Source organism: Pseudophryne corroboree, chromosome 3, assembly GCF_028390025.1.
Source record: "Pseudophryne corroboree isolate aPseCor3 chromosome 3, aPseCor3.hap2, whole genome shotgun sequence".
NCBI classification, from domain to species: Eukaryota; Metazoa; Chordata; class Amphibia; order Anura; family Myobatrachidae; genus Pseudophryne; species Pseudophryne corroboree.
In genome coordinates this window covers 287146839-287164653 of record NC_086446.1, presented here as the reverse complement: position 1 = coordinate 287164653, position 17815 = coordinate 287146839, and the positions used below count along the sequence as shown (strand labels likewise).

The following is a 17815-nucleotide window of genomic DNA, read 5'->3' as shown; positions in this document are numbered from 1 at the left end:
GCCTAAATTTAGTGCCCCCCCTCTCTTTTTAACCCTTTGAGCCTGCAAACTACAGGGGAGAGCCTGGGGAGCTGTCTTCCAGCTATACTGTGAAGAGAAAATGGCGCCAGTGTGCTGAGAGAGAGATAGCTCCGCCCCTTTTTCGCTGACTTTTCTCCCGCTTTTTTATGGATTCTGGCAGGGGTATTTATCACATATATAGCCTCTGGGGCTATATATTGTGATATATTTGCCAGCCAAGGTGTTTTTATTGCTGCTCAGGGCGCCCCCCCCCCCCCCACAGCGCCCTGCACCCTCAGTGACCGGAGTGTGAAGTGTGCATGAGGAGCAATGGCGCACAGCTGCAGTGCTGTGCGCTACCTTGGTGAAGACTGTCTTCTGCCGCCGATTTTCCAGAACTCTTCTTGCTTCTGGCACTGTAAGGGGGACGGCGGCGCGGCTCCGGGAACGAACACCAAGGCCAGTTCCATGCGGTCGATCCCTCTGGAGCTAATGGTGTCCAGTAGCCTAAGAAGCCCAAGCTAGCTGCAAGCAGGTAGGTTCGCTTCTTCTCCCCTTAGTCCCTCGATGCAGTGAGCCTGTTGCCAGCAGGTCTCACTGTAAAATAAAAAACCTAAAATATACTTTCTTTCTAGGAGCTCAGGAGAGCCCCTAGTGTGCATCCAGCTCGGCCGGGCACATAAATCTAACTGAGGCTTGGAGGAGGGTCATAGTGGGAGGAGCCAGTGCACACCAGGTAGTCTAAAAACTTTCTTTTAGTTGTGCCCAGTCTCCTGCGGAGCCGCTATTCCCCATGGTCCTTACGGAGTTCCCAGCATCCACTAGGACGTCAGAGAAACATGTGTACCCTTGTGTCAGGGACAGATGAGTCATCAGTGATACGCAAATCATCTTTTATTACAATAATAATAATAATAATATATTGAATACTTTTCTGCCATTTTGGCTGTAACTTTGCATTATCGTAGTCGACACTGGAGTCAGACTCCGTGTCGATATCAGTGTCTATTATTTTGGATAGTGATCATTGAGAGACTCTGATGGTCTCTGCGACATAGGGACAGACATGGGTAGATTCCCTGTCTGTTCTCTAATCTTTTGTGCAATAAATTCACCTTAGCACTTAATTACACATATCCAAACAGGTGTTGGCGTTGTCGACGGAGACACCCTCTCACACACATATTTGCTCCATCTCCTCCTTAGGGGAGCCTTTTACCTCAGACATGTCGACACACACGTACCGACACACCACACACTCAGGGAATGCTCATCTGAAGACAATTCCCCCATAAGGCCCTTTGGAGAGACAGAGAGAGAGTATGCCAGCACACACCCCAGCACTATTAACCCAGGAATAACACAGTAACTTAATGTTAACCCAGTAGCTGCTGTTTATATTGATTTTTGCGCCTAATTATGTGCCCCCCCTCTCTTTTTACCCTCTTCTACCGTATAACTGCAGGGGAGAGGCCGGGGAGCTTCCTCTCAGCGGTGCTGTGGAGAAAAAACATGGCGCTGGTGAGTGCTGAGGAAGAAGCCCCGCCCCCTCGATGGCGGGCTTCTGTCCCGCTTTCATGTACAATTTTTGGCGGGGGCTCATACATATATACAGTGCCCAACTGTATATATGCAAACTTTTGCCAAAGAGGTCTCTAATTGCTGCCCAGGGCGCCCCCTCTGCGCCCTGCACCCTTACAGTGACCGGAGTATGTGGGTGTAGTGTGGGAGCAATGGCGCACAGCTGCAGTGCTGCGCGCTACCTCAGTGAAGACTGGAGTCTTCTGCCGCCGATTTCGAAGTCTTCTTGCTTCTTTCACCCGGCTTCTGTCTTCCGGCTCTGCGAGGGGGACGGCGGCGCGGCTCCGGGATCGGACGACGAGGGTGAGATCCTGTGTACGATCCCTCTGGAGCTAATGGTGTCCAGTAGCCTAAGAAGCAGGACCTATCTGCAGAGAGTAGGGCTGCTTCTCTCCCCTCAGTCCCACGATGCAGGGAGTCTGTTGCCAGCAGAGCTTCCGGAAAATAAAAAAACCTAACAAAATACTTTCTTATAGCAAGCTCAGGAGAGCTCACTAAACAGCACCCAGCTCGTCCGGGCACAGATTCAAACTGAGGTCTGGAGGAGGGACATAGAGGGAGGAGCCAGAACACACCAGAATCTAAATTCTTTCTTAAAGTGCCCATGTCTCCTGCGGAGCCCGTCTATTCCCCATGGTCCTTACGGAGTCCCCAGCATCCACTAGGACGTTAGTGAAATAGGCATTGATACCACTTGTAGAACCCAGGGATCCACCTGTGAGCGAACCCACTGGTCGCTGAAGTTCCGGAGACGGGCCCCCACCGCACCTGGCTCCACCAGTGGAGCCCCAGCGTCATGCGGTGGATTTAGTGGAAGCAGGGGAGGATTTTTGTTCTTGGGAACTGGCTGTATGGTGCAGCTTTTTCCCTCTACCCCTGCCTCTGGGCAGAAAGGACGCGCCTTTAACCCGCTTGCCTTTCTGGGGCCGAAAGGACTGTACCTGATAATACGGTGCTTTCTTAGGCTGTGAGGGAACCTGAGGTAAAAATGTCGACTTCCCAGCTGTTGCTGTGGAAACGAGGTCCGAGAGACCATCCCCAAACAATTCCTCACCCTTGTAAGGCAAAACCTCCATGTGCCTTTTAGAATCCGCATCACCTGTCCACTGCCGAGTCCATAATACTCTCCTGGCAGAAATGGACATTGCATTAATTCTAGATGCCAGCCGGCAAATATCCCTCTGTGCATCTCTCATATATAAGACTACGTCTTTAATATGCTCTATGGTTAGCAATATAGTGTCCCTGTCCAGGGAATCAATGTTATCAGACAGGGAATCAGACCACGCTGCTGCAGCACTGCACATCCATGCTGAAGCAATAGCAGGTCTCAGTATAGTACCGGAGTGTGTATGTACAGACTTCAGGATAGCCTCCTGCTTTCTATCCGCAGGCTCCTTTAAGGCGGCCGTATTCTGAGACGGTAGTGCCACCTTTTTTGACAAGCGTGTGAGCGCTTTATCCACCCTCGGGGATGTCTCCCAACGTACCCTGTCCTCTGGCGGGAAAGGGTACGCCATCAGTAACTTTTTAGAAATCACTAGTTTTTTATCAGGGGAAGCCCACGCTTCTTCACACACTTCATTCAACTCATCTGATGGGGGAAAATCCACTGGTTGCTTTTTCTCCCCAAACATAATACCCTTTTTAGTGGTACCTGGGTTAATGTCAGAAATGTGCAACACATTTTTCATTGCCGTAATCATGCAACGGATGGCCCTAGTGGAATGTACATTAGTCTCGTCGTCGACGACACTGGAGTCAGACTCCGTGTCGACATCTGTGTCTGCCATCTGAGGTAGCAGGCGTTTTTGAGCCCCTAATGGCCTTTGAGACACCTGGGCAGGCACTGGCTGAGAAGCCGGCTGTCCCACAGCTGTTATGTCATCGAACCTTTTATGTAAGGAGTTGACACTGTCGTGTAAAACCTTCCACATATCCATCCACTCTGGTGTCGACCCCGCAGGGGGTGACATCACATTTATCGGCACCTGCTCCGCCTCCACATAAGCCTCCTCATCAAACATGTCGACACAGCCGTACAGACACACCGCACACACACAGGGAATGCTCTGACTGAGGACAGGACCCCACCAAGTCCTTTGGGGAGACAGAGAGAGAGTATGCCAGCACACACCACAGCGCTATATAAACAGGGATTTACACTACACAAAGTGATTTTCCCTATAGCAGCTATACAATACAGTTTGCGCCTAAATTTAGTGCCCCCCCCTCTCTTTTTTACCCTTTGAGCCTGGAAACTGCAGGGGAGAGCCTGGGGAGCTGTCTTCCAGCGGAGCTGTGAAGAGGAAATGGCGCCAGTGTGCTGAGGGAGACAGCCCCGCCTTTCGGCGGGCTTCTCCCGCTCTTTTATTAATATTATGGCAGGGGATTTTTACACATATATAGATTAGACTATATTATGTGTTGTTTTACTCTAATCGCAGCCCAGGGCGCCCCCCCCCAGCGCCCTGCACCCATCAGTGACCGGAGTATGTGGTGTGCATAGGGAGCAATGGCGCACAGCTGCAGTGCTGTGCGCTACCTTAATGAAGACCGGAGTCTTCAGCCGCCGATTTCCAGGACGTTCTTCTTGCTTCTGGCTCTGCAAGGGGGACAGCGGCGCGGCTCCGGGACCGGACGACCGAGGCTGGGCCTGTGTTCGATCCCTCTGGAGCTAATGGTGTCCAGTAGCCTAGAAGCCCAAGCTAGCTGCAAGCAGGTAGGTTCGCTTCTCTCCCCTAAGTCCCTCGTAGCAGTGAGTCTGTTGCCAGCAGATCTCACTGAAAATAAAAAAACTAATAAATACTTTCTTTACTAGAAGCTCAGGAGAGCCCCTAGTGTGCAACCAGCTCGAGCCGGGCACAGATTCTAACTGAGGTCTGGAGGAGGGGCATAGAGGGAGGAGCCAGCGCACACCAGTAGTCCTAATTCTTTCTTAGAGTGCCCAGTCTCCTGCGGAGCCCGTCTATTCCCCATGGTCCTTACGGAGTTCCCAGCATCCACTAGGACGTCAGAGAAAATTGGATAGGAAAACTTATGGACAATCACAAGCGTTCAAATAATTAGCCCACTGGTGAGGATAGTCAGGAAATGCGAGTTTTTCAGTCTGATTTGTAGGTGAAATGTATCATTACTTGCCCATTACAGTTAGTAGCACAAGTGCAACATAAGGGGATTCATTATATTCAGGGGTGCCACAACTTTTGGGGAAAGGGGGGAGACAATTTCATTTAAGTGCTCCTACATTGCTGAATGTCACACGTGCAGAGGAAGATGGACTTAGCCACCACAACACCTACCTGATGACAGATATCGGGTTGGGATAAATTTGCTGGCATGCAGCATTCAGATGGGTAGAGTACCAACAAGGGAAGGCAAGTATACTCTCCCCCCCCCCCCCCCCCTCTTCCCCCACAAAAATAAAATAAAAACCTCCCTATCAACCCTTCCCGGCGGAACATAATCCCCCCAGCCTAACCCTAACCCACCCTGGGGGAGTGCTTAAACCTAAACCCTCCGCAGCCAAAACCTAACCCCCCCCCCCGGGGTGCAGCCTAATCTTAACGACCCCCCAACCCACAGCTTACCTCTCTGGTGTAGCGGTGGATGATCGTTTGGGATCCAGTCTGTCGGGATTCCAGCACCGGGCTGGAGATCCTATTTGTGGTGTTGGCATTCCAAAGTGTCGGGATTCCAGCGTCGGTATTCTGACCGGATCCAGAGATATCCATCTACCTAGCTATACATACACACATTTATGTAAAAAACGGCATTGAGGACACTACGGCGAATGCAGTTAATAGTGCATTAGAAGAAAAATACAACATTAAGGGGCCTATTTACTGTTTATTGAGGTTTAGATTTCATAAATAGAATTTAATATTGCCGCTATTCAGGCAATAAGAAATTAATATCTGCCAAGACTTATTAAAAATCAAATCCAGGGACAGGCGGTCCGACAGGAGCCCATACCAGCAATGTGTAAACTAAAGTGAACGCATCAGGGACCACTTTACTTTATGCTGCGGACCTACTGCGCATGCATGGTCATTAAACGGGTGGTCTTCAGTATGCCGAATGTCGGGATCCCGGCGCACAGTATACCGGCGCCGGAATCCCAACACCCGGCATACCGACAGCTATTCTCCCTCGTGGGGGTCTACGACCCCCCTGTAGGGAGAATAAAATAGTGTGGCGCCCGAGCGCCGGCATACCGTACTACACCCCATTAAACAGCGCTTGCACCAGTGGCTGCTTTAGGGGAGTGATTGTCTGGATCCCTCTCTCCGGTAAATTGTACTGTATGTAGCCCAGAGACTACAATGACTAATGCCATTGCGATGGGAAAGTGCAGCAGATATCTGATATTAGCTTTGAAACCTCTAATACTTTCAGGGGATACTTACATTTTAACGGAATTCTGATTTTTCATATGGTTTCCCACAAACTGTATGATAAATATACCCCAAAAACATAACTAACGTGCGAGTGACTTTATGTAGAAGATGAAGAGACTGATCCACTCAGTTCACACCCTGGCTGAGGCTGTGCATGTAAGGCAATGAGACTTTACATGATACAGCTTCAGCCGAACCTGGTTGGAAATGGGGGGTGGTTAGGGGGTGCAACAAGGGAAGGGATGCGAGGACAAAAGGGAGCCGAGGAACATATGAAGTTGGAGGTGAGAGTCTCAGCCCACAGTAACTAGCCACACACTGTTGGGGCTAGAGCTGGAGGAGGTCCCTGTAGACAGGCAGAGGAGGGCTGTGGGGAAGGATGTGTGGCAGGTGGAAAGGGTATTATCTCCGTCTGACACTGCCCGTATTAACTGAAGATGTCGGCCATACTGCGTCCCGTAACCCAGTACTTTGAATGGCACCTCCCAAATATTTTGGGGGCAGCTGAGATGCCCCCTTGCTCCTCCCCTCCATGTTCCAGCACCTACGATTATATTAATATACTCTTTTGTCAGAACTTAAGCTAATCAACATGTCAATGTGTTTTTTTTATTTGTCTATAATACGCTCATATTGTGTTGTCGAGATGTAATATATTACAAATTGCAATTATATAAGCACTTCATGTGTTGCTTAACCACTTGCTTGGCATGGTCGCATCAGATGTGACCATGCCTGTAAGTGCTCTATCTGACCTGGTCGCATCAGAGTGTGTTAGCAGCGGCAAGGAAAATAAACTTCCCTCCGCTGCTGCTGTCAGAGGGACCGGAAGGTCCCTCTGCCTTCCCGCACTCTTCCCTACTGATTGCCGTGCTGACGATCGGTCAGCACGGCAGGACCCCAGGATCCCCCCCTCCAGCAGCTGCAGACAATGGCAGCCGCTGGGGAGTGTAAATTAACCCTCCCAAGCCACCCCCAGACTCCACCCTGTATACCTGGAGGCTGTCCCGGCTTTCAAAATGAAAGCCGCGATGGTCGCGATGTTCCCGATCAATGTTTGAAAAAAAACAAACTTTTTTTTTTAAATAAAAAATAAAATACTTTTTTTTTTCTTCCTTTTTTGAAACTAAAATCACTTGGGATAGGGTTACATTCATGCTCTTAACCTAATTCACTCATAAAAAAACTCGACAATTTCGGAGCGGTTTTTGGCTAAATAATAAGAATTTACTCACCGGTAATTCTATTTCTCGTAGTCCGTAGTGGATGCTGGGGACTCCGTAAGGACCATGGGGAATAGACGGCTCCGCAGGAGACTGGGCACATCTAAAGAAAGATTTAGGTCTATCTGGTGTGCACTGGCTCCTCCCCCTATGACCCTCCTCCAAGCCTCAGTTAGGACACTGTGCCCGGAAGAGCTGACACAATAAGGAAGGATTTTGAATCCCGGGTAAGACTCATACCAGCCACACCAATCACACCGTATAACTCGTGATAGGAACCCCGGTTAACAGTATGATAACAACGGAGCCTCTGAACAGATGGCTCGCAAAAGTATTGCAGACAATCCGCACTTGGGATGGGCGCCCAGCATCCACTACGGACTACGAGAAATAGAATTACCGGTGAGTAAATTCTTATTTTCTCTGACGTCCTAGTGGATGCTGGGGACTCCGTAAGGACCATGGAGATTATACCAAAGCTCCCAAACGGGCGGGAGAGTGCGGACGACTCTGCAACACCGAATGAGAGAACTCCAGGTCCTCCTCAGCCAGGGTATCAAATTTGTAGAATTTCGCAAACGTGTTTGCCCCTGACCAAGTAGCAGCTCGGCAAAGTTGTAAAGCCGAGACCCCTCGGGCAGCCGCCCAAGATGAGCCCACCTTCCTTGTGGAATGGGCTTTTACAGATTTAGGATTCGGTAGTCCCACCGCAGAATGCGCCAGCTGAATAGTGCTACAAATCCAGCGCGCGATAGTCTGCTTAGAAGCAGGAGCACCCAGTTTGTTGGGTGCATACAGGATAAACAGCGAGTCAGTTTTCCTGACTCCAGCCGTCCTGGAAACATACATTTTCAGGGCCCTGACTACGTCCAGTAACGTGGAATCCTCCAAGTTGCTAGTAGCTGCAGGCACCACAATAGGCTGGTTCAAGTGAAACGCTGATACCACCTTCGGGAGAAACCGAGGACGAGTTCTCAACTCTGCCCTATCCATATGGAAAATCAGATAAGGGCTTTTATAGGACAAAGCCGCCAATTCTGACACATACCTGGCCGAAGCCAGAGCCAACAGCATGACCACTTTCCACGTGAGATATTTCAAATCCACAGTCTTAAGTGGTTCAAACCAATGTGATTTCAGGAACTCCAAAACCACATTGAGATCCCAAGGTGCCACTGGGGGCACAAAAGGAGGCTGAATACGCAGAACTCCTTTGACAAAGGTCTGAACTTCAGGCAGTGAAGCCAGTTCGTTCTGGAAGAAAATCGACAGGGCCGAAATCTGGACCTTAATGGACCCCAATTTGAGGCCCAACGTCACCCCTGCTTGCAGGAAATGCAGGAATCGACCCAGTTGAAATTCCTCCGTTGGGGCCTTCCTGGCCTCACACCAAGCAACATATTTCCGCCAAATGCGGTGATAATGTTTTACGGTGACATCCTTCCTGGCTTTGATCAGGGTAGGGATGACTTCCTCCGGAATGCCCTTTTCCTTCAGGATCCGGTGTTCAACCGCCATGCCGTCAAACGTAGCCGCGGTAAGTCTTGGAACAGACAGGGCCCCTGCTGCAGCAGGTCCTGTCTGAGCGGCAGAGGCCAAGGGTCCTCTGAAAGCATCTCTTGAAGTTCCGGGTACCAAGCTCTTCTTGGCCAATCCGGAACCACGAGTATAGTTTTCACTCCTCGCCTTCGTATTATTCTCAGTACCTTGGGAATGAGAGGCAGAGGAGGAAACACATAAACCGACTGGTACACCCACGGTGTTACTAGAGCGTCCACCGCGATCGCCTGCGGTTCCCTTGACCTGGCACAATATCTTTGTAGCTTTTTGTTGAGGCGGGACGCCATCATGTCCACCTGTGGTCTTTCCCACCGGTTTACCAGCATTTGGAAGACTTCTGGATGAAGTCCCCATTCTCCCGGGTGGAGGTCGTGCCTGCTGAGGAAGTCTGCTTCCCAGTTGTCCACTCCCGGAATGAACACTGTTGTCAGTGCTAACACATGATTTTCCGCCCATCGGAGAATCCTTGTGGCTTCTGCCATTGCCCTCCTGCTTCTTGTGCCGCCCTGTCTGTTTACATGGGCGACCGCCGTGAAGTTGTCTGATTGGATCAGTACCGGTTGGTTCTGAAGCAGGGGCCTTGCTTGGCTTAGGGCATTGTAAATGGCCCTTAGCTCTAGAATATTTATGTGAAGCGAAATCTCCTGATTTGACCACAGTCCTTGGAAATTTCTTCCCTGTGTGACTGCGCCCCAGCCCCGAAGGCTGGCATTTGTAGTCACCAGGACCCAGTCCTGTATTCCGAATCTGCGGCCCTCTAGTAGATGAGCCCTCTGCAGCCACCACAGCAGCGACACCCTGGTCCTTGCCGACAGGGTTATCCGCTGTTGCATCTGGAGATGGGACCCGGACCATTTGTCCAACAGGTCCCACTGGAAAGTCCTTGCGTGGAACCTTCCGAATGGAATCGCTTCGTACGAAGCTACCATTTTTCCCAGGACTCGTGTGCATTGATGTACCGACACCTGTCCCGGTTTTAGGAGGTCTCTGACTAGGGATGACAACTCGGCTTTTTCCACTGGAAGAAACACTTTTTTCTGGTCTGTGTCCAGAATCATTCCCAGGAACAGAAGACGTGTCGTCGGGACCAGCTGTGACTTTGGAATATTGAGAATCTAGCCGTGCTGTTGTAGCACTTCCCGAGAAAGTGCTACCCCCACTACCAACTGTTCCTTGGACCTCGCCTTTATCAGGAGATCGTCCAAGTACGGGATAATTAAAACTCCCTTCTTGCGAAGGAGTATCATCATTTCGGCCATTACCTTGGTAAAGACCCTCTGTGCCGTGGATAACCCAAACGGCAGCGTCTGGAACTGATAGTGACAGTCCTGTACCACAAATCTGAGGTACTCCTGGTGAGGAGGGTAAATGGGGACATGCAGGTACGCATCCTTGATGTCCAGGGAGACTATGTAATCCCCCTCGTCCAGGCTCGCAATAACCGCCCTGAGCGATTCCATCTTGAACGTGAACCTTTTGATATAAGTGTTCAAGGATTTTAAATTTAAGATGGGTCTCACCGAACCGTCCGGTTTCGGTACCACAAACATTGTGGAATAGTAACCCCTCCCTTGCTGAAGGAGGGGTACCTTGACAATCACTTGCTGTGAATACAGTTTTTGGATAGCCACCAACATTGCTGGTAAGGCAGATTTTAGAAAACGGCGGGGGGGACGTCTCGAATTCCAGCCTGTACCCCTGAGATACTACTTGAAGGACCCAGGGATCCACCTGCGAGAGAGCCCACTGTGTGCTGAAATTTCTGAGACGGGTGACCACTGCCGAGTCCATAACCCCCTTCTGGCGGCAATGGACATTGCACTTATTTTTGATGCCAGCCGGCAAATATCCCTCTGTGCATCACGCATGTATAAGACAGCGTCCTTTATATGCTCTACTGTCAGCAAAATAGTGTCCCTATCCAGGGTATCAATATTATCCGACAGGGAATCTGACCATGCAGCAGCAGCACTGCACATCCATGCTGATGCAATCGCTGGTCGCAATATAATGCCCGTGTGTGTATATATAGCTTTTAGGGTAGCCTCCTGCTTTCTATCAGCAGGATCCTTTAGGGCGGCCGTATCCGGAGACGGTAGTGCCACCTGTTTTGATAAACGTGTAAGCGCTTTATCTACCCTAGGGGACGTTTCCCAACGTGACCTATCCTCTGGCAGGAAAGGGTACGCTGCCAATAACCGTTTAGAAATTATCAATTTCTTATCGAGGGAAGTCCAGGCTTCCTCACACACCTCATTTAATTCCTCAGATGCAGGAAAAACTACTGGTAGTTTTTTCTCACCGAACATAATACCCTTTTTTGTGGTACCTGGGGTACTATCAGAAATGTGTAATACATTTTTCATTGCCTCAATCATGTAACGGGTGGACCTATTGGAGGGTACACTAGTCTCATCGTCGTCGACACTGGAGTCGGTATCCGTGTCGACATCTGTGTCTGCCATCTGAGGTAGCGGGCGTTTTAAAGCCCCTGATGACATTTGAGACGCTGGAACAGTCACAAGCTGAGTAGCCGGCTGTCCTATGTCGTCAAACCTTTTATGTAAGGAGCTGACACTGTCACGTAATTCCTTCCATAAGTCCATCCACACAGGTGTCGACCCCTCAGGGGGTGACAACACATTTACAGGCATTTGCTCTGCCTCCACATCATTTTCCTCATCATACATGTCGACACAGCGGTACCGACCCACAGCACACACACAGGGAATGCTCTGACAGAGGACAGGACCCCACAAAGCCCTTTGGGGAGACAGAGGGAGAGTATGCCAGCACACACCAGAGCGCTATATACCACAGGGATATCACCTATAAAGAGTGTTTTCCCTTATAGCTGCATATATATATTATACTGCGCCTAAATTTGTGCCCCCCCTCTCTTTTTTACCCTTTCTGTAGTGCAGGACTGCAGGGGAGAGCCAGGGAGCGATCCTTCCAGCGGAGCTGAGGGAAAATGGCGCCAGTGTGCTGAGGGAGATGGCTCCGCCCCTTTTTCGGTGGGCTTTCTCCCGCTTTTTGTGTTATTCTGACAGGGGTAATATACACCTATATAGCCTCTGGGGCTATATATGGTGTCAGTTTTGCCAGCCAAGGTGTTAATATTGCTGCTCAGGGCGCCCCCCCCCCCAGCGACCTGCACCCATCAGTGACCGAAGTGTGTGGTGTGCATGAGGAGCAATGGCGCACAGCTGCAGTGCTGTGCGCTACCTTGGAGAAGACAGAAGTCTTCAGCCGCCGATTTTCTGGACCTTCTTGCTTCTGGCTCTGTAAGGGGGACGGCGGCGCGACTCCGGGAACGGACGACGAGGTCGGGTCCTGTGTGCGATCCCTCTGGAGCTAATGGTGTCCAGTAGCCTAAGAAGCCCAAGCTACCACCACTTAGGTAGGTTCGCTTCTTCTCCCCTTAGTCCCTCGCTTCAGTGAGCCTGTTGCCAGCAGGTCTCACTGTAAAATGAAAAACCTAAACTATACTTTCTTTCTAGGAGCTCAGGAGAGCCCCTAGTGTGCATCAAGCTCGGCCGGGCACAGAAATCTAACTGAGGCTTGGAGGAGGGTCATAGGGGGGAGGAGCCAGTGCACACCAGATAGACCTAAATCTTTCTTTAGATGTGCCCAGTCTCCTGCGGAGCAGTCTATTCCCCATGGTCCTTACGGAGTCCCCAGCATCCACTAGGACGTCAGAGAAAATGGCCCTAGAACACTGCTTAATTTGTTCATGTGGCGTCTTATTTTGAGAGCAAGCTACAATAATAGAAAAGATTCTGCTACATTTAAACAATGACTGAATATCAATGACTGCAGTTATATAAATATTGCAAGAAACATACTACATAAGTTTACAAAATACAAAACAAGAACTTTGTGAATTAAGGCTTGTACACACGGTGAGATTTTTTTCTTACTATTTTGACTATATAGTTAAAATCCTAAGGAAAGTTAGTGCGGAAAGCAAGGTGAAAGTCACCTTGCGATCCCGATGTGAGGTCGGCATCGCAAGCCTAGATAGACTGTGCAGGCAAGCCAATTTTAACTATGTCGTAGAAAAGATAGTCAAAATTGACACTTCACCAAAATCGGACAAAGACAGTATCGCAAGCACAGTCATTATATGCTTGCGATACCGACCTAGTGCCTATCGCACAGTGAGAATCGGGGTTATCCCAAATCTCACTGTGTGTATGCACCTTAAAATTTGAACAAACAAGTTAGTGATGTAGTTATGTTTTATGATCTTACCTTAATGACCACTACCCACAATGCAAATAAAATTTCACAAACAGCATAGAAACTGTATGAACGAAGATTGTGTTTACAAATGTAACAAAGGTCAAAGCTTGGTCATCAACATGAATTAGGTCACAAGTAAAAGATGAAATTGAATACATGAACTCTCAAACACCAGTCACACAAGATTTAAAAACACTTAACCATTCAAGTTACCTTATACATACATACATACATACATACATAAAGCATGTACTTTTTTTATATACATGTTTGTTACAAGCATTCATACAGCAAGTGGTTCACAAATGCATGTTTCTTTTCACGGCTGTTTTTGTACAGTATGTAGATCCACCAAGCTGGAAGTAATAACATAAGGGCCCCATACACTAGAGCGATAATCCCCGATTTCATCCGATTTCGGGCATTCGGCCCGATATATCGGATGAAATCGGGCATTTTGGAGGCGTTTCCGATTTGGTCCGCGTTCCCGTGAGCATCGGATCAGATCCTCCAGATTGAATGAGCTGCACATTCAATCAGGTCCGACCTGTGGGCATGGCTGGGATCGCCCAAGATACAATGGGGTCGATTCAATTCACTGACAGTTGAATAGTGCCGGGAGTTTGCTCCCGGCGCTATTCAATACAGCGACGAGTGACTCTTAATTGTCGGGAATTCTTCTCTCATCCCCAGGGGATGAGAGAAGAAACCCGACAAAAGTGCTGCTGTGCGGCCAGCGGAGGCTGATTCTGTTGGGAATCAGCCTCGCGCCGGGGAGTTAAGTCGGAGAATGCCCGTTCTCCCGACAATTCAACCTGTTAAGTCGGCGATGGCCCGTTCTCGCCGACTAAACTGGAGCTGAATTGAATAGCGTTGGGAGCTAATTCCCGGCGCTATTCAACTGTCGCTGAATAGAATTGACCCCATTGTATGCAAAAGGACAGCATACGATGTATCTTGAGCAATCCTGCCCTCCAGGAGGCTGCCGGGGTGAACGCCTGCGACATGTGGTCGCATAAGTGTATGGGGCCCTTAACACCCCTACATTTATGTTACTAGACAGCAGCACAAACATGGGCAGATTCAATTGTTTGGGATTCTAATTCTCCCATATAAACGGTATTGTTTAGACACCCAAAGAAATTGTCACAATTTAACTGTTGTTTAGGCACCAAAGCATATCGCACATGTTGCGCCCAGACAGACAGGGATTAGCCAAGTAAAACGGTTAAATCAGTCTCAAGCGCTGCTTTGGCATCCAAACTCCCGCACTGATGACCAAAGTGCCGACTAAGTGCACATTTTTTCTTGCACCTCAGTAGGCTGCAAAAAGAAATGTCATCTCCACGGCAACCAGGCGTCTAAACAGGGCAACAATTGAATTGGCCCCATAGTATTGATTAATAAGGATATCCAGTTAATGATTGACACAAGGAAGAATTCAAACTGCTTTAGAAGTCGCAAAATAATGCCCCTTTCACAGATGCAGCTATAGCCTGGGTTTTTGCACATGAAAGCGCATCAACCCAGGATTTATGCATATGTGAAAAGAAACAACCCAGGACTAAGTTCCGGATCCACAACCCTGCTCCCAACCAGGGTCATGGAGCTGTAGCCCGGGAAAATTACTGGGCCACATGTCTGGAATCGGCATGAGTGACATTAAAAAAAAAAAATTTGTAATATATATTAGTGCTTGACATATGAAAATATATCCCCCACAAACCATCACATAGCTTGGGAGCACACATGGCATATAGTGATCTAAACCTGGTCAGAGCTTACTTAAGGGGAAGATTTGTCATTTCTGACCTAATGACACAAGCAATCCCATTTGCCAGTGTCTTACAAAAGCTCCAAAAAGTACTTTCATATTATGTTCTCTAATCCATCCCAAATAAAATTATCAGTTTTATACAATTTCACCCCAAATACTCCACACCCATTAACATGTCCTTTGATTCACACTAAATGATCTCCCACCTGTCCTCCGGTATACACAGAATAAACTTTAAATCACGTGGTGTTCTGAAGTGCACCATCCTATGGTGCCCTCATATGCACCCTAATCTCTCTATCCCAAGTGCCCTCCACCCTTCAGTTCCTTCTATAAAGCTGGATACACACTATAAAATAATCTGTCTATTCATTTCTGGTTGGAACAAAATCTAGTAACGTATGGGAGCAAATGACAATTGACTATGTGCTCCCAAATATCGGTAACCAGACAAAAATGGACATTCAGACAAATTGGTTAAATTAATTGGCTTTTCATTGTATTTAACCAGAAAGATTGGACAGATACTCTTATAGGCCCTACACACTGGCCGATTTTCTGAAAGATATGAACGATCTCGTTCATAAATGAACGAGAACTCGTTCATATCTTTCAGTGTGGAGACTCCAGCGATGAACGATGCGCGGCCCCGCGCTTGTTCATCGCTGGTCTCCCGTCGGCTGTGCATGCAGGCCAATATGGACGATCTCGTCCATATTTGCCTGCACTTCAATGCAGCCGCGTGACGGGGGGGGGGTGAAGAAACTTCACTCCCCCCGTCACTGCCCCCCCGCCGCCGGGTCTCTCGTCGGCCGTTTCGGCCGTCGGGCACCTCGGCGGCGCATCGTCAAATGAGTAGGGCCCTTTAAGGCGGATACATGCTAAGCGACTCGAAATAGCCGGCGATGGACAACTATATTGTTGAACGATATAGTGCTTACACACTGAACGTTATTCTGTGACGTCACCCCCAGCCAGCATTCCCGCACATGCAGCTCAGCCCGACATGGACGGGTTGAGATGCATGTCGGCTCAATATTGGTGATAGCTGAACGGCGAGCGGGAGCGCACATCGTTCACCAATATTTCCCCCATACACACTGGACGATTTCAGACTAAAAATAAACGATAACGACATTTGTTATCGTTTGTTTTTTAGGCTGAAATCGCCCAGTGGTTACCCCCGTTTATAGTGTGTATCCACCCCAGCACGCATATCTTCCAATGTCCCAGAGTATGTTCCCCATCCTGCAAATACTTACACACCGTGAGCAAGATCCCCATCCTACAAATTCTCTAGAACACACTCCAAATACCACCCCAAGCGACTTCAGAATCATATGTCCCCTAACATATTCTAAATAATCAACCCAACATGCACGTCCTCCAACGCATCTTAATCAACCTCCCACACGGCCTCCAGCCACAATGAGTGTAACTGCCTCATGCCCGCCACACTCACAGCACCCTCCCCTTCTGGCGTGCCCTCGCATACACCCTATATATGCTCTCTGCCCCGTGCCCTCTAATTCAGCACAAATAACCTCTCCCTCCTGCAAGTCTTCCGATATACCCATATAACACAACCCCCTCACAGTACCAGTGGCTGGTGTGTGGGCCTTCCTAAGCACATCAAACAGCAGCCACTTCCGCCCAGCTCTAACACACACCGACCCCGAACCCCCTTCCCGCATGACCTCCGGTACGGAACGGCCCGTGTCACCCGCCACGCGTGACCTCCGGTACAGAGCGGCCCGTGTCAACCGCCCCGCGTGACCTCCGGTACAGAGCGGCCCGTGTCAACCACCCCGCGTGACCTCCGGTACAGAGCGGCCCGTGTCAACCGCTCGAGCAACCGGTGTAAGACACACTTTGCCACGTCCTCTAATAAACCCCGAACAGCAGCCCTCGCCCGTGCGTCGACTGCACCACGAACAATGAGCTTCCATTTTGTATGTAACACGGAGCCACATCGAGTCTGCACCCCGGGTTATGCCCGCTTATACATGGCGCGGGTGACCGAGACAGACCGCGCGTCCAATGCCCTCCCGTACTGCCCGCTGCTGCTATCTCCCCCCGAGCCCGTCCCGTCTCCCACCCGCTCACCTCACTCGCCGAGCCTCTCTCAAACGACAACCGCCGCCATTAGCTTCTCATCTACGGGGTTTCTGCGGCTGCACAGCACGGAACACACGAGGGAGGCGCCGGCTGCGCCCTCTACTGGAAACCGGTACTGCGCATGCGCAGATGCGTATGTATGGGAGCCGTGTACACGATTACTGCAGAGCGCTAATGGCGGCCATCCACTTCCCCCACTTAACCCATGATCAGGGGTGTGCATATTATGTACAAGAAGCACGCTCGCTACGTACGAAATAGTCCTCCGTGTACAGTGTACTATTGTGCAGCAATAATAGTACGCGACGCATAGTATGGTATTTGCCTGCATCTGCTTTACTATAGAAAATGGCTGACTTGGCAACATCGATGTTACTAGTGTCAGCTGATGATGACAATGTTCTGTAGTTACCGTCTGTGGCCATTTCATAATCATAAACGATGGTACCACTGGTAGCTCTATTCAGATACTTTCTATATGAAGCATGCAAGCATTCTATAGTTAGTGTAAATGTTAACGTCTTATTCACTTCTTTTTTATGCCACAACTTCTTATTCAGTGCATGTTGTATTAGACAATTAAATAAAATTGGATCACAGGTCTCTTCATAAAGCAGAGAAATTCCTGTTTTGGGGAAAAATAGGATTTTGGTTACCTACCGGTAAATCCTTTTCTCGTAGTCCGTAGAGGATGCTGGGGTTCACATTAGTAACATGGGGTATAGACGGGTCCACCAGGAGCCACTGGCACTTTAAGAGTTTGAGTGTGGACTGGCTCCTCCCTCTATGCCCCTCCTACCAGACTCAGTCAAGAAACTGTGCCCGAGGAGACGGACATCTTCGAGAGAAGGATTATACACAGATAGTGGCGAGATTCACACCAGCTCACACATACAAGGCACATCAAG

General features: G+C 49.3%; 1 protein-coding gene across 8 annotated transcripts in view; it reads right to left on the bottom strand.

Moving 5' to 3' along the window:
* The window catches only part of DIDO1 (death inducer-obliterator 1), a 197489-nt gene extending 180382 nt beyond the window's left edge, over positions 1-17107 (bottom strand). For 6 of the 8 annotated variants that reach the window (XM_063959269.1, XM_063959273.1, XM_063959275.1 and 3 more), the window contains exon 1: positions 16896-17107. The gene's annotated coding sequence lies outside the window, so the exon portion shown is untranslated. Of the gene's footprint in view, positions 1-16051; positions 16338-16389; positions 16493-16895 lie in introns of those variants that run through there. The other 2 variants (XM_063959271.1, XM_063959272.1) reach the window with 2 other exon arrangements.
* Positions 17108-17815: the final 708 nt, after the last annotated feature.